Here is a 24,346-nt window from a genome sequence, read left to right as displayed (position 1 = left end):
GTGTGTATTCTAATATAGGCATTCACAAAAGGCATTGGTTGCTATGAGAAATAATATGTGTTCATCTGTAGTATCTGACTTTGCACTGGTGCAAGGTTATATATTTGAATAACTTTTAATTCATCAGCTCTTCCTCACCAATGAGAGATAGATGCTGTCCCAGTAATGCTGCATCCCTTTAACTCATGTTGATTTATGTGCTCCTGATATTTTATCATACAGAAGGCCCTGGCACTTGAGCTTCCAGAGATCATGTTATCAGCTTACAAATATAGAATATTAGTACATCTAAAAGGCAAGTCACGCTGTGAGGTTTGACCTGGTTGACTGTGAGCTATGCTTCAGATATTGCATCTGCTGCTGTAAACAAGAGAGCCGGCTATCTGCAGTGTACAGTGTATGGAGAAGAACCCATACTCTGAACTCGTGGGCTGTACTGTGCATTGTAAGTGAGCACTGTGTGTACTCTGTTTGTCTTAGAGCTGCTTATTTAAAAATGGATTGCCCACACCTTACTTGAAGTTCAGGTTTCTTATGCCAGCCGGATAGATGATCATATTTCTTTGATTTGTAATTCAGTCGTTTGATTATTGTAAGTTACATGTGACAATGTAGCTTTACTGTCTGTGTTGCCTCAGTGTCTATCAACATGTAGATTTTACTGAATAATTCTTACCAAAAGTTTAATTGCCTAAATCATTTAAATGTTAATGTTTTCTAGTTCACCTAACATCTGTTCTTGCACACAAACTGTTCACCTGACGTTTTTGTTATACTTTATTTAACTAATAATCCCTTATGTATAGCTACTCAGTACAGCATATTTAGTCATGGTTGGAATGACAGCTGTTAGGACAAACAAGAAGAATAAGAGCAAATCGGACTAATCTACCATGGCAGACAATTCTACACCATACTTTTATATTCAGACTTTCTATTCTGATCTATCTGTTCTCCAATTCGTAAGGTGAAATCTTATGCCAGTATTATAAGAATGTAAACATATGATAAATTAGCTGGCAAGAGGCACTGATCATTGCACTGCAATATTATATTACTGTGTACCACTGTATTCTCAGTTGACTCATAGGGGGTGATTCAATTGTCTGTGAATTGATTGGCAAGAATTATGGTACAGCAACACCGCACATTTTTCTGAGTATTTCTATGATGTGCAAAGAAATAATATGATGTTGGTGGTTGCATGTTACCAGAAAGATGGTTCAAATGGCAGCAGCCCCCCATAGAGGCTTGAAAAATTGACATCCTTGATTCCATTGGCCCATTTGGAGAGAGAGTTTGCTGGTTGGTGCAAATGTTAAATATAGCTTTTACCTTTAAATATCAAGTGTTTTAGTTATATTTTGGCTTCTTTCTGTGTTTTCACTAAGGCAAAGTTGTTTATTGTTTTTTGCCTTTAGACACAATTTAAACCTGCTCTATACATAGAATTGCATGCAAAAGGTATGTTCTGTTGTATTGAAGGATAATAGCAATAACTAACTAAGTAAAAAAAAGTGAAACAGGAAGAGAATGATGAAGCAATATCTTTAGTAAACGTTGCAGAGCACAAGCAAATTAAAAAATCAAGGTGACTAAAAGTTGATGAAAACTTGTTTTAGTCTCTATCTAATGTGTTTTGTTAACTAAAAATGATGTGTGCTAGTTATTTTGTTTGTCTTATAACACAATACATATTGCATTATGTATGGTTTGTAATTATTATTACTATTATTACCTTGACAAAACTAAGGTACAGTTTGTTACTTTGCCCATAGACACAAAGATCTGTAATGGATCATAATAATTACTGTACTGTATCTTGATACATTTACAAGGCAGTTACAAAACTCAAACTAAATATCCTTAAATAATCCCATATAAATGAAAGTAAATGCTGATAATGAAATAGAAAAAAAGTATCTGCTGTAGCTTCATAATATAATGATAATGTAGTTATACTGTAAAATGATGTCAAATATTTATTATCGTATCAGGAGTTGGCTGGCAAATGTTAGTCTGGGGGACAAGGCCAAAGAACTGACCTATCCATACAAGATAGTTATAGTTTTAGGTTTTTCACATATAGGATAATTTATCAAAGTCTGAAAGCCATTTTTCTGGGGAAAAATAATAAATTCAGCTGCACAAAAGGCTTGTTTCCCTCTGCTCTAGATATTAATGGGGTTACTACTCATGATAAGCATGCGGGGAAGGGGGTGGGGGACTTATTTAACAAGCATTAAGGTGAACATCCTGGTTTTGTTAACATCATTCTCATGTGGTATTGCCAGAATAGGTTTTAAAAAATATAATTTGTTTAATGTATTGCTGTTTAAATATTTTTTACACACAGAAATGATACTTAATTATAAGCCACTTTAGCTCACCATCGTTGTACTGCTTCATCCTCTTGAACCACTGTTTTCAAATCTCCCACTGCCATTTTCGAGTAAGCCAAATAGCAAAATATTTGAAACCTGCAGTTCAGAGAAAGCAGCAGCACATAACTGGCGAGGTATTCTGGTGTCCTTGTAACATAAAGGTAATGAGGGGGAAAAACATCAACATTCATTTAGGTTAAAAGCATTACATTTTATATCATGGGAGGGGTCAGAGGTACAAATGGGTAGGGGCAGATAAGTGCACAAAAAAAATCTATTACAGTATATTAAATTTATTGGCCTATTTATTTGTCTGTCCGGTTATGCATTCTTGCACAGAATGGGGTGAGACCAACGCGAGGTGGTCCAGTTGAATCCTGTCCAGGTTGTAGTGGATTTAGGGTACCGGTCGGACCTCCCTTTGCTGTACGTTGTGCAGAACTTTGACCTGGGGAACCTGTTCAGAGCCATCCACTGGATGAATTTGAGTGATAGCACTGGATCCCATCCACAAGACTTACTAGGGAGTTGGGTCCTGTTCGGACCTACTATTGGTATACGCCAGACAGAACTTTGACACAGGGAGCCTGTTCTGGGCCTTCCTCTGGATGGGTTTGAATAAAAAATATAATGAACTGTAATTACTGATAGAAATAACCATAATTCAATGACCTGAAATAACTGACTGAAATAACCATAAATCAATGAACTAAAATAACTGACAGAAATGGAGATGGGAAGACAAAAAATATTGGGGGTCATTCTGAGTTGTTCGCTCGCTAGCTATTTTTAGCAGCCGTGCAAACGATATGCTGCCTCCCACTGGGAGTGTATTTTAGCTTAGCAGAAGTGCGAACAAAAGTTTTTTTGTGCAGTTTTAGAGTAGCTCAATACCTAGTCAGCTCTTGCGATGACTTCAGACTGTTTAGTTCCTGTTTTGATGTCACAAACACGCCCTGCGTTCACCCAGCCACGCCTGCGTTTTTCCTGGCACGCCTGCGTTTTTTCGACCACTCCCTGAAAACGGTCAGTTGACACCCAGAAACGCCCACTTCATGTCAATCACTCTGCGTCTAGCAGTGCGACTGAAAAGCTTTGCTAGACCATGTGTGAAACTACATCATTCGTTGTAATAGTACGTCACGCGTGCGCATTGCGCTGCATACGCATGCGCTGAAGTGCCTTTTTTTTTGCCTTATTGCTGCTCAGCGACCGAATGCAGCTAGCGATCAACTCGGAATGCCCCCATTGTGTACCCAAAAGTCTTGGAATACAACATTGATAACAGAAGGAAAACTTTAAACCCATCTCGCAATGTAAAACTGATTATTAAACTGAACAGATAGGAAAGCTGAGGGTTAAGGCTACTGGAGACACACCTCCCCAAAAGAAAAACACTGGGCAGCCACCTCATGGGGGGTTCAGTATGATTTACCAACAGACACAATACCGATGGTCATAATCCCTACAGCCATTGACCGACAGTCAAAATACTGACATGGTCAAAATACTGACATTCATTATGCCAACATGTTCAAAATGATGACATAGTCAGAATACCAATATTTGACATGCCAACGTGTCAGAATACCAACATTTTTCTGTTTTTCGTGTGTCATTGTCGACATGAGTTGACATGGACACTGTCTAAGTGTTCTGCATCCCCTCACATGGCTCGCTGCACTCACCATGTTTCAGGAATGGTGCCTCGCTGTGCTTGGCACACTATTATATTCCCCCTCCAGGTGCAATGGGATGGTAAAGTATGAACAAGTCTGTTTTTGTGCAAAAATTCCTTAAAAATGCATGTCGGCATTTTGACATGTTGGGATTTAAAATGTCTGTATTCTGACTATGTTGGCATTTTGAACATGTCAGCATAATGCATGTCGGTATTTTGACTGTTGGTCAATGGCTGTCGGGATTATGACTGTTGGTATTGTGTCCGTTGGTAAATCAACTGCTACCCCTCATTAGAAGAGCTGCTAAGGTGCTAATTATTTTTTTTAAAAATTGACAGCTACATCTAGAGATGAACGGGAAAGGTTCTACGAGAACTGGACCTTCTCAAACTTAATGATCCAACCCGGGATCCAAGCTCAGATTTTCATGCCTGACTCAGATCCTAAAATGAGGCAAAATGTCATCCTCCTGCTGTCGAATTCTCGCAGGTTTTGGATTCCATATAAGGCCCCCAGTGTTCTACACCATTTCACAGTGGCTGTGGAGCTTGTAGTGAGAGGACGTGTCCATGCTGTGTCCATCCTTGGGTGCTGCAGTGTTGTCCATCAAGTGGCTGAGGCTGCTTTGTACAGGGGTGCTCTGTCCATGCTTTGTTCATACAGGGATGCTGCAGTGTTGTCCATCCAGGGGTGCTGCACTGTTGTTCCTCAAGGGGCTGGGGCTGCTTTGTCCAGGGGGGCTCCGTCCATGCTGTGTCCATCCAGGGATTAGTCTTGTCTATCCAGGGATGATCTGTCAATCTAAAGGTGCAATCCCAGTGCCAAATCTATATATATATATATATATATATATATATACTATTGTGCTATACCTCAGTGTACTATACTATTGTTTTTCTGTGACACTGTCGATCAGACACAGTGTATCATGCATGTATTGTGTGACACTGTAGGTAGTCCCTCCCCAGGCATGCTTTGTTGTACATAAAGTGGTTCTGTGTCCTTCATCCAGGGGTTAGAGTTGTCCATCCAGGAGTGCTCTGTTAATCTAGGGGTGTACCCCAGAGTAAAAAAAAGAAATGAAAGCAAAAATATAATTGAAAAAAATATCTATTTATTTTTGTGCTATACCTCAGTGTACTATACTATTATTATTCTGTGACACTGCTGGTCAGATTGCAGTGTATAATACACGTATTGTGTGACACTGTAAGTGGACCATCGCCAGGCATTCTCTGTTGTACATAAATGGGTGCTTTGTCCATCCAGGGTAAGTGTTGTCCATCCAGGTGTGCTCTATCAATCTAGGGGTGAAACCCTAGTGTAAAAGAAGATTAAAGCAAAAATTATAAATGAAAAATAAATAAATAAATAAATATATATATATATATATATATATAATTTTCAGCTATGCCCTAGTGTACAATACTATTATTTTTATGTGACACTGCATTGAAACTGTAGGTGGAGGTGAACTGCAGTGTAATATATATTCTGACTCATACACATACTGTGTGACACTGTAGGTCGATGTGAACTGCAGTGTAATATATATTCTGACTCATACAAATATTGATATTGTAGGTGAAAGTAAACTGCAGTGTTATATAAACATTTGTGAATCATACATGTATTGTGTGACACTGTAGGTGAAAGTAAACCATTATTATTTCTGACTCATAAACATATTGCGTGACACTTAGGTGAAAGTAAACCGCAGTGTCATATTATTATACATATACATATTGTGTGATACTGTAGGTGGAAGTGAACTGCAGTGTAATATATTTTCTGACTCATAAACATATTGTGTGACACTGTAGGTCAGGCTTTTTCAACCAGTGTGCTGTGGCACACTAGTGTGCCGCAACCAGTTGCAAGGTGTGCCGCGGAGCCAGAGCAGCTTTCGGCACCTTCAGAGTGAACTGTTGGCCTGGGCTCTTCTTAGAGGATCAGTCGTTCTCCGGCCGTGACGTATGCCTTGAAGATGCATCGGTGTGATATCATAGGTCACGGCCGCTGCTTCTCACCACTAAGCCAGCCCACCCACCTGCAAACACATCTTTCCAGTTCCTGCCTGCATACACAGCTTTCCTTGCCCACCCACATCCACACCTGCCCAACCGCCCACTGCTCAGTATTCGCAGCACTCCACTATGAACAATCCCCGCCACTGAGGGACGTGGAGGAGGGCTAATATTTGTTGTTATTTTTTTTTTCTCCTGTGGGGAACAATAGGATTTATGTGGGGAGAATAAGGATGTCAATAATTCATGTAGGGAGCAATAGGATTTATGTAGGGAGCAATAGGATTTATGTGGTGAGCAATGTTTTTTCTGTGTAGGCCAAAGTATGTGTGGATTTTTTTTTTACTATGAAGGACAATGTGTGTTTTTTGTTTTTTTCTGTGGGGAACTGATGGTGTGCCTTGGCAATTTTAAAATATTGTTCAGTGTGCCGCGAGTGTAAAAAGGTTGAAAATCACTGCTGTAGGTGGTATATTTTTAGTATAAATTGTGGTGTGTGCTGTACCACACTTTGTTCATGTTTGTTGAAAGATATAGGGGACAAACAATTGAGAGGAGAGCACGAAGCACATACTGGTGCTGCAGCTGCTGTCACTAGTCATGATGATACTAGCCCATCAACGTCATCAAGTAAGGCCAATGCCCAAGAGCATAGTGATCTTAAGTCAGGGTATGTAAAATCAAAGAAGCAATATAATTTTACAGTAGTAAAGAAAAAAAATCAAAAGGAAAGCTGCAGAGAAACATAAAATTGGCAATGTGCCATTCACCACACAAAGTGGCAAGGAAAGACTCAGGCCTTGACCTTTATTTATAAGTGGTGGTTCTGCAACTGTCGGTGAGGCATCTTCTATCTCACATGATGATACAAGAACTTTTCACTCAGAGTCTAAAAGAGGTGTCAAAAAAATGAAAACCACTAAGGCAGTAGAAGAAACTGTGCCTTCAGAACTGCCACATATTCCTGAGGACCGTTTAGTAGTGTCCTTGTTAGCTATGTGTGAGTCTGACATTTCTCACACTGTCCTCATAGAGAAGCCTCTTTCACATCCTTCCACCATTTCTGCACCATTTACACTTGTGGGGAGCAGTACAAATAAAGATGGTGATGAGGGCATAATAGAAATTGAGGATGCTTGCATGGAGGTGAATAGGATGAGGGGGATATGTGTGTACTACTACTATCCGAGGATGATGAGTGGCTGCAGTTCTTGCCCATGATAAAAAAGAAAGCCATTAAGACCAAAAAGCCACATCTGGGGTGTGGAATTATTTTTCCCCAAATCCTGACAAATCCTCCATTCATGAGGCCAGAGTTAGTAGAGGTAGCGATGTTATCCATCTAGGCACCTCCTCCATGTTACATCATCTGCAGTGACTTCATATAATTTGTTTAACCAGATTATAATGTAATTAACATGCTCATCATCAAACTTCTTGTTAGTGATCGGAGGTAGTACTTCCAAAAAATTGTCTGATGGGAGCACAAACAAAGTAAGCACTTCAGCCACAAAAGTTTCAATCCCTGTTACTGAAGTGCCTGGTTTGTTAAACTGTGCATATCCTTTTTAGGGAGGGCCCAAGGACAATTCCATTTTGCACCACTTTTAATTTCTGCACTGTTTTGTGGCAATGTTTCATAGATGTGCTATAAACTGCTGTATGTTTGTGCCACTGCTCTGTCAGTTAGTAGCCAGCCAGCTCCCTGCAACCTTTGACCTAAAATGGATGAAAACAATATTGTCAGCTGTGAGATGGTCAAAATTGACAGGAAATGAGTATACATGAATGTTATTGAGGTTAACAATACTGTAGGAACAAAAACAGGCCCAAATTCTGTGGATTTTAGATGTTTTTATGATTTTTGTAAAAAAAAAATACAAATTTAAAACCAAAACCAAAACACACAAGGGCAGTTTAGACAAAACTAAATACAGATCCCAAAACACAACAAAGATACAGATCCAAAACCCATGGTGGAGGCTGGCACAAATCTCTAGATACATCCAACTCATCCAACACATCTCTAGATACATTTAACCCAGGTACCTAAGCTAGTTAGTGATAAAGATGGTAATCCTCAGGCGAAAGCATTTCACATGCAATAATGGAAAGTTCCAGAGAATAAATAATACTCAGTATATACATGGTAGTTAGTCCAAATGACAGATGTTTGTTGTAAGAATACAATAAACTTCCATGGTCCATTCTCTTCTATATGATATGTTCTCATAATGTTACTAATGCAGTTAATCATTTTTCCACACATGGACAACTTGTAAGGAGCAGTGGTGGCTCCAGAGGTGGGGTTGCAGTGTCGGTCAAATTTCAAATGGGAAAGCCACACCAACTGTCAGTGAGTCATTTTGGGATGACAATTGCTAGCAGCTGGTGTGGCTGCCCTATTTGAAATTTGGACTGTGCTGCAGCCCCACCTCTTGAGCCGCCATGGATAAGGAGGTATGCAATACAGTGAGGTTCCCACACTGTATATACCTAGCCACTTCCTGGTATCCTTTAAATCTGGACTGCACTATGTGCCTTCACATTATCAGTCATGGTGGACATGTTAGGAAGGAATGACCAATGCAGGGAGCAGAATCAGGTACGGGCTCTTGTCCTGCCGCTGTAAAACCAGAAAGTCAACTCAACAACCATGGTCATCTCTCCATGGCTTCCATGTGTAGAAGAGGGCAAAAGAGGAGACAGTCATATTATTGTCCAATCAGGAGAAGGAAAGTAGAGGAGAGGGCTGGGTCTATCTACGGTATTTGCTTTTCACATTATAATTGCCTCTTTCCCAAGTAAAACAATACGGCCACATGCTGTCTCATTAGGGCAATAGCCAGCACATTTCCAACGCTATATCCTGGCAGATACTGGTGTCCTGCCCACACAACTTAAAATGGTTCAACTCCAGTCATTACATGTTCACTAGTTTAAGAGTTTACAGATAGAAAACTAGATCTTTGCTCCAGAACATTCAATATTAAAAGTTAATAATGTGCTTTGATCACCTGAAATGCTAATTTAAGCTGGGTACACATCCGGGTGACGGAGCTAACCATTGGTAAGGTTTATGCACAAATGATCTTGAGCATATACTTACCAATCGTTTACCAAGGTTTTTGTTTTTTTAAATAAATTACTTTATACTATGGTGTGTGTGTAATGTTTTTATTTAAACATTTTTTTACAGATGGATTGCAGGTAGTCCTATAAAGAGCAATATTATTTATACTATTTGCTCATTACCTCAATACGTTAAGCCCCAGGGGTATGATATTGGTACTAGAGCTGGGAAACCAGCCCTGATGCCAACTGACCTAGGGCTAGTGAAATCATGGTAGTTTGGGGACCCCTACACTGCAGGTCTCCCTCTAATGGTTCCATAAGCCCTGCCTGATCTAGGTTTATGCTGGTACTAAAAAAAATTGGGGACACCCAACGCAGTTTTTCATGATTGCCTGATTTGCACACTTAGACCCTACATTTCCCCTAAAAGTTAGTTTTCATTCTTTAACATCTTACTGTTTAGGCTCGGAGGTGTTTAGAGTCATTAATGCCTCTGAACAGTGGCAGAACTACACTTGGGGATGAGGGGGGGTGCGAGCGGCAACAAGTGTGACCAGCTGAACACTGCTGTTACTCGTAACCCATACAAGTGTAAGCAAAGACATTCCAAGGTTTTATTCCCATAATCAAACTCAGGTGTAATTGGGAAATATTGCAGAGCCTCACTGCCAGAGGGCCCTGTGCCAGAGGGCCCTGCCCCCCTCCTCTAGTAATTTGGTGAATTAGGAACATGGATGAACTTGGGTGCTTGGTTTGTTTCTATGTAAACTACACCAAGCGTATCCCTCCTGCCAATCAAAGTGGGTGGTCCTGGACTCCTGATACACCTACTGTATGTCCCCTCCTTTATAAATGGGCCCTGTTGTTTACTTGTCCTCTGTAATGTTTAACCAAGTGATACAAAATAGTATAATACAGGTTGAACTCAATGGACATTTGTCTTTTTTCAACCTCATCAACTATGTAAACTATGTAAGTCCCTCTGTGGTGGCTAGCCACACCCCCTAGTGGTTGGCCATATCCCTTAAGTTTGGGCCCCTAACTCTGAATTCCCTAGTGGGCACTTCATGCTCAAGTCCAACAATGGGCATAATTTCCCACTAGGTGCAGAGCTGCATATAGCTTGAGTGTCCGACGGAATACAGAGGCTAATTGCATTCCCTCAAACATTTGTGGACCAAGGTCTATATTTCATCTATGGTGACAAATGATGTAACTTCTCAGAGAGTACCTGGTTAAATTGGGGGCATTTCTTGTTAAGTAGCATCTAGGATAAGACATTTTCCTATGCACCCACATGCTTTGTTTTTCAGGATGATACTTTAGAATGATAGAAAGGGGGAAGATGTGTAGCTGCATGCATAATGGGTTACTAGACTCATTTTCTTTTGTTATTTTGCTCACACCTCTGAAGGGCAGGATTAAAAAGAAGTAAACATTCCATTTTGAATAATCCATGTTGAATTAGCACTAATGACCAGTGTCATAATGGATGTCCCAGTGTCCGGTGTTGGTCACGACACTTAAGTGCATGACGTCATGCGGAGAAGGCCACCATCTCCAGAAAGGATGCTCCAAGGGGGCTGCAAGGACTGCAATGTGCACATCTGCTCCAGGCACCCTACAAGCCAGATGAAGGGGCCATGAATCAGAGTATATGTACCACCCACAGGGCTCAGTTCTGTAGCACTGCTGGCACCCCTAGTTACAGCCCTGTTAATAATACCTGCAGTAAAGTGGTGGAAAATGTGATTTAGGCAGGTTCCATTTCCTTCAGGAAGGTGCATATAAGTTTACCAGTCCAACAGTGATGTTCCTAACCTTTACACCCACAAACATTTTTTTCATTGAAATTAAAAAAAATATGTGCCACCATAAGTAGTTACACACCTCATAATTCACTTGAGTACCAATCATACATATTTGCATAAATGTTACATCTAGAGTATACACATACTTACAAACATATATGTACATAGTTACATAGTTAATAAGATTGAATAAAGTTAAATAATTAATTGTGTTCATCTGAAAATCAAACCCTGTATGTGAGAGTTAACAATTTAATCTCACAGGTTGAAAAAATAAAATCCTTCCTGTACCCAAAAATAGTGAATCATGTAAATTCCCTTGATCTGTCAACCACCATAATGACCTCTATATATTTGTAAGGTTTGTAAATAAAGAGGAACAATTAAAAAATAAAATGTAGAAATGAAGGTCTGTGTAGTCTGTATGAAGGCTATTGTCATTTATTCAATTTTAGAACCAGATAAAAAATAAAGCCATACAACTCTGAACATTGGTTAAGCCAGGTCACACATTATTTTATCTGAATGATGAGCCATGACAGATAATCCTTAAGTGGTAAACTGCACACATATTAGTACACACAGTTATTTTTAATTATTTATAAATAAATGAAATACATTATTAATACATTTTAGGATAAATAACAAATTCAGATCCCAAGCAGCAAATCTCTAATGCTAACAGTAAACCTAGAATGTGAACATGAATTGTAATGGATGATAATGAGCCACAACTTGTAAATTGCAAGTTCAAGTCAGCAAATTGTAAGATGAATGTTTTTGCGTGTGAACAACTGTAAAACTCTGATTTTCAAACTGGAATGAAAAATGTAAATCTTCTCAATAACAGAACTGGAGACAAGGGGGTATATTTATTAAGGTCCCAATTTTTTTCCAAGTTTGCATTTTTTTTCTAAGTGTCATCTCGGGAATTTACTAAACACAAATCTCGGCAGTGTTGGGGCTATTCATATTGTTTTTACCGGCTGAGTTCTCAAATACAAATTAATAGACCATCGGTCAAACACGGCTGTTATTTGATACAACACGGTAATTTACTAAGAATTTGTATTCTCAATCACTGCCGACAATAGCCAAACATTGCCGGGAGAGCATAGAATTCGTTAAAAAAAAGCAGTTCTAAAATAGACTTGCTTTTTGGAGGCATGTTCAGATGTCATGCACGGATCAGTGAGATCCGTGCATGCTTATCTGTGGAAAGGGGTCTGAAAGTGTTAAAAATCAAAGAAAAAAATGCGTGGGGTCCCCCCTCCTAAGCATAACCAGCCTAGGGCTCTTTGAGCCGGTCCTGGTTGTTTAAATACCAGGAAAAAATTTACTTGGGTCCCCCGTATTTAGACAACCAGCACTGGGCTCTTGGGCCAGCACTGGTTCCAAAAATATGGGGGACAAAAGACGTAGGGGTCCCCCGTATTTTTAAAACCAGCACCGGGTTCCACTAGCCAGAGAGATAATGCCACAGCCAGGGGACACTTTCATACTGGTCCCTGTGGCCGTGGCATTACCCACCCAACTAGTCACCACTGGCCAGGGTTCCTTGGAGGAGTGGGGACCCCTCAAATCAAGGCCCCCCCTCCAGGCACCGAAGGAACAGGGGTGAAGTCCGAGGCTTTCCCCCCATCCCTGGGGGATTAAGTTATACTGTCACGGTGTGTGTATTGTTAATTAAGTTATACTGTCACGGTGTGTGTATTGTTTTTATTTGGGTATTTCTTTTGTTGTAGAACTACAGGTACCAGTGGGCCTGTTATTTCTCCGCATGCTGGTACTTGTGGTTCTCCAAGTACCAGCAAGCAGGGGAGGCTTGCTGGGAATTGTAGTTCTACAACAAAAGACAATTTTTTTTACACAAAGGCTATCAGCCCCCCATCCACTGCCCAGGGATGGGGGACAGCCTTGGGCTTCACCCCTGGTCCTTGGGTGGCTGGTGGGGGGACCCCTTGATTTAAGGGGTCCCCACTCCTCCAGGGAACTCTGGCCAGAGGTGACTAGTTGGGAGGGTAATGCCACGGCCGCAGGGACCAGTAGAAAAGTGTCCTCCGGCTGTGGCATTATCTGTCTGTCTAGTGGAGCCCAGTGCTGGTTATACAAATACGGGGGACCCCCTACGTATTTTGTCCCCTGTATTTTTGGAACCATGGTTGGCCCAAGAGCCCGGTGCTGGTTGTCTAAATACGGGGGGACCCCAGACAATTTTTTCCCAGGTATTTAAACAACCAGGGCTGGCTCAAAGAGCCCGAGGCTAGTTATGCTTAGGAGAGGGACCCCCAACAATTTTGTTTTACATTTTAACTGTTTAAATACTTCTCATACTGTAAACAATGAAGCCATGCACGGATCTCACTGATCTGGCCGGGCTTCATTGTGTTATGTCTGGCAGTGTTTTACTAATTACTCCCGTAAAACACTGCCTGACAATACGAATAACATCGACATCGGAAAATACGAAAAATGAAAACTCGGTAGCTTAGTAAGTTACCCTGAAATTATTTCAAAAAGTTTCAGAAAAATACGACCAATAAAATTTGAGTTCAAACTCGCACCAATTAGGCAGAAACACAAATCTTATTAAATAAACCCCCAGGATTAAGAATGGATTAATTTCCAAATTACATTTATTGCATTGTACCTTGGAAGAGTTACAGTACAAGTCCTAAGGACCCGTACTAATTTGGGACATGGGATACAATCACTTAACTAAAAAGATGTAGAACAGTGTTAAAGTTTCATGTTGTTTCATATTGATGACCAGGTTATTGCAAAAGCAATGGGAGGAGTTATTTTCGATATTGACAAACATCATGATCAAGCTTATTGACTACCTTCATATGTTATTGATAATAGGATTTTAATTACCTACCGGTAAATCCTTTTCTCATACTGTAGTCCATAAGGGATATTGGGGGAGACTTAGTACGATGGGGTATAGACTGGGTCCAAAGGCACCAGTGCACTGTAAATTTTCTTCACTGGGTGTGCTGGCTCCTCCCCTCTATGCCCCCTCCCACAAGCAGTTTAGAAAAAAAGTGCCCTCAGGAGAGGATGCACATCTCTGAGCTCCAGAGAGTTTTCATCAATTTATTTTTCTTGTTTGTTATTCTCAGTGTGCTTTTGGGGCAACAGCATACCTGCACTGTGGGAGTTGGGGGGGGGTGTCACTGGCCTTTTGAGGTGCAGAGCCGCTTCCCCACTGCGGGACCACTGTCCTGAGGGGTTGTTGTTCAGCGGGGCACTGTCACAGCCGCAGCACGTCGCACACCCATAACACTGCCTGAAGGTGACGTCTGTGGTGAATTGTTTGTAACTTTTTTAGTGGTTTCAAATCTCAACGGTATCAAGCATTTTGTAAGAATGCACCCACAACTGTAAGATACAAATGATGATGCCTAAATCAACATTTTTGTAGCATGCTTGCAACATCATTATGGGAAAGCTTAGGGTTGGTCTCTAGGGGCAGAGTTAGGGTTATGCTATGGGAGAAGAGGTTAGGATTTGGCACTAGGGTTAGTGTTAGGCACCAGGGTTAGTCATACACAATGCAGGAAGTGATGCAGGATCTGTCTGAAGTTATCCTGACATCACTGGTGTACCTGAAAGACACAGCTGGAGCCGCCATACACGCCATACAAGATAAATCACTGGTAGACCACCAGGGATATTTTGTCGACATGCTAATCATGATGACATTTAATTGGTTTCAACATGATGAACATTAATGTGGTTAATGTCAACATACCAAGCATGTCAACGTACTTCATGTTGATTTTATGACCATGTCAACATACTCATGTTGACTCCATGAATGTCGACAATTTATACCACATACTACCTGATGCACTTGCTATGTACTGTAAATTATCACCTGAAGCTTGTTTAAAGAAATACATTAAAAGATAACTGTGTGTCAGATGCTGCTAAGCCTTTATTTTAAAACATGCAGTCTTAAACATCTCTGGAACACCAGCACAATTCATCACTTCCTCTCTCCAACACTACAAAAACTTGTCTACTACCTTGATTACTGCAACCTTCTTCTCTCCAGCCTTTTCTTTAACTGTCTCTATCCTCTCCGAACTCTCCTCTTCTCTACTGCTACACTTATTTTTAACTCATGCTGCTGTCTTTGCCAATCTTTCAACTGACAGCCTATCCCCTACAGATTTTAGTTTAAACTCATCATCAACAGTGCTCTTACACTCTATTCTCTCTCCTATGTCTAAAACTTAATTTTTAAGTCTTCGGCCAGCTGATGACTGTTATCTCTCTTTCCCACTGATTACTTCCTCTCATCCCCGGCTCTAATCTATGGAATGCTCTTGTTCTACTAGACTTGCCCAAACTATTATTGCTTCACAACCTCCCTTAAATCTCATTTATTCATACTAGCCTACTGGACCTTAACCCAGTCTGGTATTCCTTCCAGAATCCTTAACCCCTTGTATCTCCTTAATACCCCACTACTTTCCCTTCCTTTGTACAATATAAGCTTTTAAAAGCATGACCCTCCCCCCTACTGTTTCACCCTTACTATTAAGTCCACTATCTCAAGCAATTGGTATACTGTATACTATAACTTTGTCTTCATTTGTAACTATGTATATTTGTTATTCTGTTACTTTGTTTACTCTGTTTTGAATGTGTGCCCTGTATGGAGCTCTTTGTGGCCTCTTGTAAATAAAGACTAATAAATAATAATAATAATAATAATAATAATAACAACAACACTGTATGTGTTAATTGGTAGCTCTTATCCTGTGAGTTATAATCTATTCCTCTTGTTCTTTGCTGCCTGTCCTTACCTTAGTGCCCTGCCCTGAATTTCCTATAATTTCCTGCTGATTTTGTATAAGTTTGTCCATTCAATATTACTAGACCTATATACCCCACTTTTAACCTATTTTTTTCAACAGTATATTGGTCATAGACTATATATTGGGGTGGCAAGTGCAACAAAGCCCCTTGCGGGGTTCTATTCCCACTCCATGGGTGTCGTGGACACCCACGAGTGGGAATAGTCCTCGGCCCCCTGCCCGCATTTTGGCGGCCGGGATCTCAGCATTGGTATGCTACCGGGATCATAACTACATCCCATATTAGACCTGGGGGAAGCTAGTACCAATGAAGTTGTATGCAAATGAGGGTTCTCAAGGTGAACAGCATGACTAAGTTGGGTTTTGTAATTGACCATTACACATTGGCATTTAGTTATTGCTTTTTCATCCAAACATTTATATTTGGTTTACAGCAATATGACTAATATGATATTGATTGCTTGTCAATGTGTAAAACCCCGGTTCTGCAGTAAGTATTCACAGCAATGTAGCAATGGGAAATCACAAGACAAATCTTAGCCCTATTTAAAATTCTTAATTTAAAGTGTTTTATATATTTTTTCTACATCTACAGACTAATAACAAGTGTAAAATTAAAAACGTGTTCCAGCATCGCTAATTAAATACTCCAGCATCCAGCTGAAGTACCAGGGACACAACTTATTATTAGAATTGCCATGCTTCCTTTCAAGATTGCTAATGGAAACTCAATTAAAGCAAATTCATTTGTTTGCACTTCATGGAGGCATCATTACCAGTGATTAGCATTATAATGGCACAGTAACAAGTAATTGTAATCAGGTATTCTCATTGACAACTGGATCAGACAGAGCCACAGTTTTACTATCCACTACAAGCCAAGAAGAAAGGGATATTTAGTATCTACAATTTACCAAACAGTAATTAGCTGAGATCCAACATAAAGAAAATGCAGAGTCTGGGATATTATCTACCTGGCTGTTAAATAGAACAGTCATTAATAGGACACGTTTATTAACAAATGTAAGTATTATCTATCTGAACAGTTTTATATTGGATGTGCATTACGTGCTTTTAAATAGCTTTACAAAAAGTTAAATGCATTTCTATCAGAAGCTTATTGCAACTGAAATCCTGCAAGACGTGCTTTCTGCATAAAATGCCTTATCCAGCCTTATTTATTCATGATGCATTATTTTCATGAACAGCAGTGAGATTAGTCTCTGGCTTCCAGAACATGTCTTGTTAATATATGATTCCTTGGTTAATTGCAAAAGTGAATTGAATGATAATAAAAAAACATTAATGAAAGGTCATTCATGTCAGAATTTCCAACGGGTGTATATCTTTATTTGCACAGTGTCAGTAATAAAGTTCTTTAGATAAGTATTTCGGCACTGCAATGTTTAAAGAAATAGTATATTTTAAAGAGCTTTTACATCCTTCCACCTTGGAAATGGTTATACCTGCCTTTGACAGGTGACAGCTGTAGAGGGCAGCATATGACTGAGGGTGAACAAACATTTTAAAATGTTGTTTAGTGTACAGCGTGTTGATTTTTTTTTATATTAGAGATATTATTCAAATGTTTATAATAAAAGCAACTACTTATACCACCTTAGGAAGTGCTTTAGAGGTCTGCATGCTTTGCTATACGGTTCTCACCCATAAGGAGACACTTTTTAATACTACACTAACTAAAAAAAATAAAAATAACTATAGCAAATATGTTTTCAATGATAAGAATGCTAAAGGATTATGCATTCACCACACTCTGAAGGTTAAAAGCTAGTGTAATTGTCTGAAACAGTGGCAGGTGGGGATAAAAGATGATGATAAACATAGGACGTTGGTAGACTGGAGAGCATGTTAATAGGTTGCAAACAGAGATAAGAGCTGTAGTATGTTTCATTATTGTAGATGGAATACGCATCCAGTCAGAGCAGTGAAAGTAGAAGAATGGCCACCTTAGTATAACTGTTAGTACGGAAAATCAGTCTGACAGTAAAAACAGTGGGAGATCTTTAATGGGAGGGTAAGTAGAGTTGGATGTCATCAGCATATAGGTGGTACTGATACCAATCCTACTGATTGTGCTTCCACAAAGAGAACGAAGGAAGGGTCCCAGCACTAACCCATGGTGTAAGCCAGAGGAAAAATAAAGGTTACATGGCAAATTGTTGTAGGGTGGCAGTTGGTAGAATGAAAGAAGCGCAGAAATTTAATCTTCAGTCACAGGTTCAAATATGGGCAATTTGAGTTGTATGGAAAAAGCAATTGCAGTGTTTACATATTGAGAATCCTATGATTTATAGTGCCAGTATTTTCCTTTATGTTACAGCTTCCTGATCAGTGTTGTGTGTCTGTAATTGTGCTAAGAAGAGAGCTGAAGCAGAGCCACCCATAAGAATTATTATTTTGATCCTGGGCACCCTTCCTGTAGCATGCTGGAGGAGACCAATGACTTTAAATGACTGATATATGTGCCCCTTGTGATCCCCTATGGACAGCCCTGGCTGAAGGAACTTAGAAGGCAATTAAGTTTTTGTAGACAGGAGGATGGTAGAGTACTTCAATGATTACATAATTAGAGTAGAATATACTAAAAGAAAGGTTAAATACAGTATGAGCTGGAACTGAGAATGCAGACTGAAAAATGCAATAGGGTACTTGTACTATGCCTCTCCCATCATTCTATCTTTTTCTAGATCTTGAAATGTGAATTAAATGTAAATAATATTTTACATAGGGCAGAAGCAATCAATTAGATTATAAGCTAATATGTGTCATTTACATTTTTAGCTTCTCCTTCTTTGTTATTTATTATTATCATAATCCCCTAAAAGAACAGTGCAACATGATGATTTCTAATTAGACAATGACAATACTACTACTACTACTACTACTACTACTACTGCTGCTGCTGCTCCTACTATTACTACTACTACTACTACTACTACTACTACTACTAATAATAATAATAATAATACTACAGCAGGTAGGTTGGATAGGAATTGCTCAAGGACATAATATGTTTGTTGCACCTGCATGTGTGTTTCAGATTGCAAGTGAACAAAAGGTGGTGATGTTACTAATGTTATTGAGTGATCTTGATATGGTAGGAAAAAAACATGGCAGCATTCAAAAGAAAAGAGAGAAACCAGCATTAGGAGAAATATCTCCTGTAGTTCAAAGCATGCAGAGCGATAGTAGATGGTAGTGTGATAGGATTTGTACTGTACTTGTGAGATGAGGTGTGAGGCTGTAAATAAATAGAAGCAATTTCAGGCACTAAGCAGGAAAGATGAAAGAAGAGAGATTATGTACAATATTAATTACGAACTGATTATTTTATTAACAAGCTGTGAATGTGCAGCGAACATGTTGCCATGAACATAAAAAAAGTATACTTAAAATGAGAAAATGATAAGAAGTAAGCATAATATGATAGCTAGGTGACTACAGTAACCAAGGTAGAAAAAAAATTAAACTTAATGTTTAGGTGAAGGTAAAGAAGAGAGACACAGCAACATACACAGATATTTCATATGAGTTAAATTTCTTGTTTAATTATGATATTGAATAGCTTATTAAGCCAATCATTTCTAATGGGGGGAATGCTTTGTTTTATGGTGATGAATCATCTAACATAGTTACAGGATAATGAAAATGAAACTTCTCAAAAGGACATAATTTCTTCAATGAAACACTTGCATCAATGTAAATTGTTACCTGTACTAGGTTTTTTTTTTTAAATACGCCTAGCCTGCCTCTTTCTCTACAGCCACACTTCCAGAAGCAGGTCCATCTTCTGGTGCTTGAAAACTGCTTCTGTAATAGGTATTTTTACGGAGTTTGCAGATACACCTGAATTAGCACATGACCAAAGAACAGAAAACATCACTTCAAAATTCTATCTATGAATACTGTAGAGAAACCACTCCATTAAATTTGTTGATTCTGTTTTTTTATTGTAAAATACTTTTCAGTTTATTTTTAGTTATATTATAAATTAATGGTGGCATTGTGTTCTTGATACCACAAACTTTTACATTAGAATTTAGTAGGGATTACAGTAGCTCATACTGTAAATTGTTAATGTTGGTCAATATTTCTTTTAGTTTACAATAAGCAATTGCTATGAAAAGTTTGTCCACAAAAGGTTCAATGCTCAATAGTGATTATGTAAAATAGAAGACAGTATACTATAGACACAAGCTAATGTAAAGCTTTCCATGCACTGAATAATAATTATTCAGATTTCCCATTTGTTTGGTTATTAAATGTGTCTCATCTACCTAAAAGTCATCCAGGCGAATTCCTACAGAGCGGGGATACAGAGGGCTAGATGCATCATCGCTTGAAGAGTGATAAAATGGAGAAAGAAAAGTGCTAGCCAATCAGGTTCTAACTGCCATGTCACAGGCTGTGTTTGAGAAATGGCAGTTAGGAGCTGATTGGCTGGTACTTTTTCACTCTCCATTTAATCACTTTCCAAGCGATGATGCATCTGGCCCACAGTATGTAAGGCAATGAGCCGGATGTAATGACTTGTGAGACAGCCAAAGCTCTGAGACTCCTGCTGAACTGGTACTTTTTTTAAAGCAGCAAACATTTACAAGGCAAATCCTGGTTGGTTTTGCCTTGAAAACATTTGCTGCTTTAAATAAACGTACGAGTTCAGCCGGAGTCTCGGAGATCCGTCCGCCTTGCAAGCCATTACATCCGGTCTCATCTCGGAGAAGTGCTGAGCATTCCTGGGATGTGACAGGGAGGGGGCTAAACAGACCCATGGAGACAGTCCATCTTATAGGATACATTATAGGAGTGCCACAGACGTGCACTTAGAGGGTCAGACTGGCCCACAGAGGTTCAGGGGAAACCACTGTGGGCCCCATTGCCTGAGGGCCCACCACCTCTTCTAGGAATCTGGTACCAGACTATGCATTTTAATTTTACATTATATACATGTTACATTATGCAACACGGGACTATGGTTTATTTTCTTTTTAATATACATAAATCTCTGTAATGGTGAGCTAAGCCTCTGTGGTGGCTGGTCATACCCCCTCTGGAGGCTGGCCGCACCTCTAAGCATGGGTCCCTACTACTGCATTTCCCTGGTGGGCCCTTCATGACCCAGTCCTACACTGGTCGCTGAAGTGTTTGTGTACACAGATGATCAGTCGTACACTATGGAGGCCATACTCATATGAAAAATCTGCACCTGCCATAGGGCTGGTGCAAGGTTCGATGGTACGACTGATGGTGGCGTCTAAAGATTTAACAGGCGGTATGACAACATATACAGATGCTGACAGTGGGGGTCTCAGTCCTTGCACATTCATACACACAGATATACAGTACAAAAGGGAAAGGATTGTGTATAAAGTTACAGACAAAAAGGGCAACCGTGTCTGAGTCTACCTCTGAATCAGGCTCTGACTGTGTATTATACTGAGATATTGGAAGGAGGCACGGTTTAAATTGAGTAAAATGTAAAAAAATAAGAAACATTGTAATATAGATACATACTGAATGTACTGTAAGGTTTTACATGGAAACTATCTCTTGCCCCGTGTGGAAGGTAATTAAATATTTCCAGGCATTATTGTGTAGGGAAGTGGTACTGCAACTCCATTTTGGCTAAAAATGCATATAATAAAATGATAGGCTAAAACAATAGGATAATAATGTAGCCTATATGGAATTTTACTTTTTTTTAAATATATCAGGATACATATCTTTGTGTTTCATTTTGATCAAGGTAAAAAGTAGGAAATCATGTCACTTAGCCATCATTCTGACCTTTATTATTTCAAAGTACTATAGTCTGTACAACTCAATTATGTATTTTGGTGATTTGTGATATGTAAAAGGATGCTAACTGCAAGCCTCTCTATGCACTAATTTGGAAAAATTAGATATAATAATAATAATAATAATAATAATTATTATTATTATTATTATTATTATTATTATAATCAGTGGTGGATTTTACCTATGGGATGCAGGACTGCAACCCTCCCAGGAAAAAATTGCCACCCAATAAGTGTCAGTGAGCCAGATGCAGTCCTATTGGATGTCCTACCTGTCAGTCAGAGACACACAAGTCAGTCCCATTGGGAGGTGTTTTCCTCTGCCAGATCGGGCTGCAATAGGCATATCTGGCTTCCTGTAGGAAGCCACTCCCTGCCTAGGTGCAGCCCAATCTGATCTGGCACCTATGGGCTGCAGCCAATGCAGTCAATAGAAGCTGAGGGGTTTATGCATACGCAGTCGTACCACGGAGTCTTTAACATGTGCTGGTCCCTGCACCTGCTGGATCCATTGTGCAGATGTCGGGACCCGGACTACCTGTCTCCTCTCCTCTCTGCAGGAACGGGGGTAGTGGCAAGTAAGTAGGAGCCGCCACTTATAATACTACCAAGTATTAGTACTTTATTACAAGTGTGCTTGCACAAGTGTTTTGCTTCATGTTTATTTATATCTAATCTAACAGTAACAGGAATAAACAAATGTATCTTTTTTTCCTATATCTTTTAATATGCTATAATCAGGTAGCTATTGGGGCACTTCCCCTTTTTGTTGATGCCTGGTTTGGGGGATCAGGGAAATCCAACATGTTGGAAAGCCTCGATTCAATGATTCCAACCAAAAAATGATCAGGATTGGTGAGTCTGGGATTTTCTAGCATGCTGTTTTTTGCAGTTTCCCCGACAGATCAAAGATCATTGATGTCCGCTGGCGAATCACATCTGCATTGTCAGAGTGGGGAATTGGCCTACAGATGTATGGGCCCAATTAATGTACTGCATGTCAACACTTATACTAACACTAAAATCATCATTGTTGAGCTGCTCCGTGTCCAATAAGACCCAGAGTGACTCCCTCCACTAAAGTAATCATCTGTGATACCATCAAAAGAGTGTCAGACAACCTTGTCTCGGCAGGAACTATACAGAATGTTTTACAAGAGATGACTTGTATTTTTGTTTTGTAAGCAGTCAGCTTACATAGTTACATAGTTGTTGAGGTTGAAAAAAGGCAAATGTCCATCAAGTTCAACCTGTATTATATATTTTTTAAATAATTAAATGCTGTATCCTTATATATATTTTTCTCCGCTAGGAATTTGTCTAATCCGTTTTTAAACTTATTGATTGAGTCCACCATTACTACCTTCTCTGGCAAAGAATTCCAAATCCTTACTGCTCTTACTGTGAAGAACCCTTTTCTCCATTGTGTATGAAATAATTTTTCTTCTAACCTCAGAGGGTGTCCTCGTGTACAATGTAGTGTTTTTTTTGTAAACAAATCATTTGATAAATACTTGTATTGTCCCTTAATGTATTTATAAATATTAATAATGTCCCCTCTCAGTCGCCTCTTTTCCAGTGTAAACATATCTAACCTTTTAAGTCTTTCCTCATAATCCAGTGCCTCTAACCCCTTAACCAATTTAGTGGCTCACCTCTGAACCTTTTAGAGTTCCAAAATATCTTTTTTATAGTGAGGTGCCCATAATTATACACAATATTACAGGTGTGGCCACACCAATGATTTATACAGAGGCAGGATTACACTCTCATCCCTTGTCTCCATTCCCCGTTTTATGCATGCTAACACCTTATTTGCTTTTGTTGCTGCATTTTGACATTGCATACTGCTACTAAGTTTATTATCAATGAGCACCCACAAATCTTTTTCAACTACCGTTTTCCCTACATTTTCCCCATTTAGTTTATTGGCTGCCTGATTGTACTTAGTCCCAAAGTGCATAACTTTACACCTGTCCCATTATAGAAAGTTTTGACTCGTACACGAGGTCTTTTGCCTGACCATAAAAAGCGGGAGAATTTCTTCTGTAAATACAAAAATACATGTGAGGGAATCCGTATTGGGAGTGTTTGAAAGAGGTATAATAGGTGAGGTAGGACGTTCATTTTCAGGGCATTGGCGCGACCCGACCATTAAATTAATTGTCCAGACCATTTAAGGAGAACATTAGTGACAATATGAATTAACCCAGGATAATTAGCCACATATAACTGAGTATAATGTCTGGTTAGATATATACTTAAGTATTTCAAGCTGAATTTTTTCCATTAAAATTTGAAGTTACTTGCTAAGGAAACTATGAATGGGGCTTGAAGGTGGAAGTCTAAAACCTCTGTCTTAGAAGCGTTGATCTTAAAATTAGAAATGACGCCAAATTCCTGTATAGTTTTAAAAAGAATTGGGAGAGAGATAAAGGGGTTTGAAAGGGTAATTAAATATCATCAGCATATAGTGAGATCTTAAATTCAGAAGAGCCTATTTTGATCCCCGAGATATCCGGGCAGTTTCGAATAATAGAGGCCAGGGATTCTATCAACAGGGCAAAAATTAAGGGTGACAGAGAACAGCCCTGTCTCGTGCCATTGTTAATGAAAAAGGAGGAGACAGAAGGCCATTCACCAAGACACAAGCTGACGGGGTAGCATAAAGAGATTTAACTCCAGTGAGAAAACGATCTGAGAGTCCAAAGTGTCG

General features: G+C 39.4%; 1 protein-coding gene across 1 annotated transcript in view; it reads left to right on the top strand.

Moving 5' to 3' along the window:
* Nucleotides 1-309: 309 nt before the first annotated feature.
* The window catches only part of LRRC2 (leucine rich repeat containing 2), a 613,667-nt gene continuing 589,630 nt past the window's right edge, over nt 310-24,346 (top strand). Inside the window, exon 1 of the mRNA XM_063913712.1 lies at nt 310-445. The gene's annotated coding sequence lies outside the window, so the exon portion shown is untranslated. The remainder of the gene's footprint in view (nt 446-24,346) is intronic.

Source organism: Pseudophryne corroboree, chromosome 1, assembly GCF_028390025.1.
Source record: "Pseudophryne corroboree isolate aPseCor3 chromosome 1, aPseCor3.hap2, whole genome shotgun sequence".
Lineage (NCBI taxonomy): Eukaryota > Metazoa > Chordata > Amphibia > Anura > Myobatrachidae > Pseudophryne > Pseudophryne corroboree.
The sequence above is the reverse complement of the archived record's forward strand: the minus strand, read 5'-3'. Positions and strand labels throughout refer to the sequence as shown.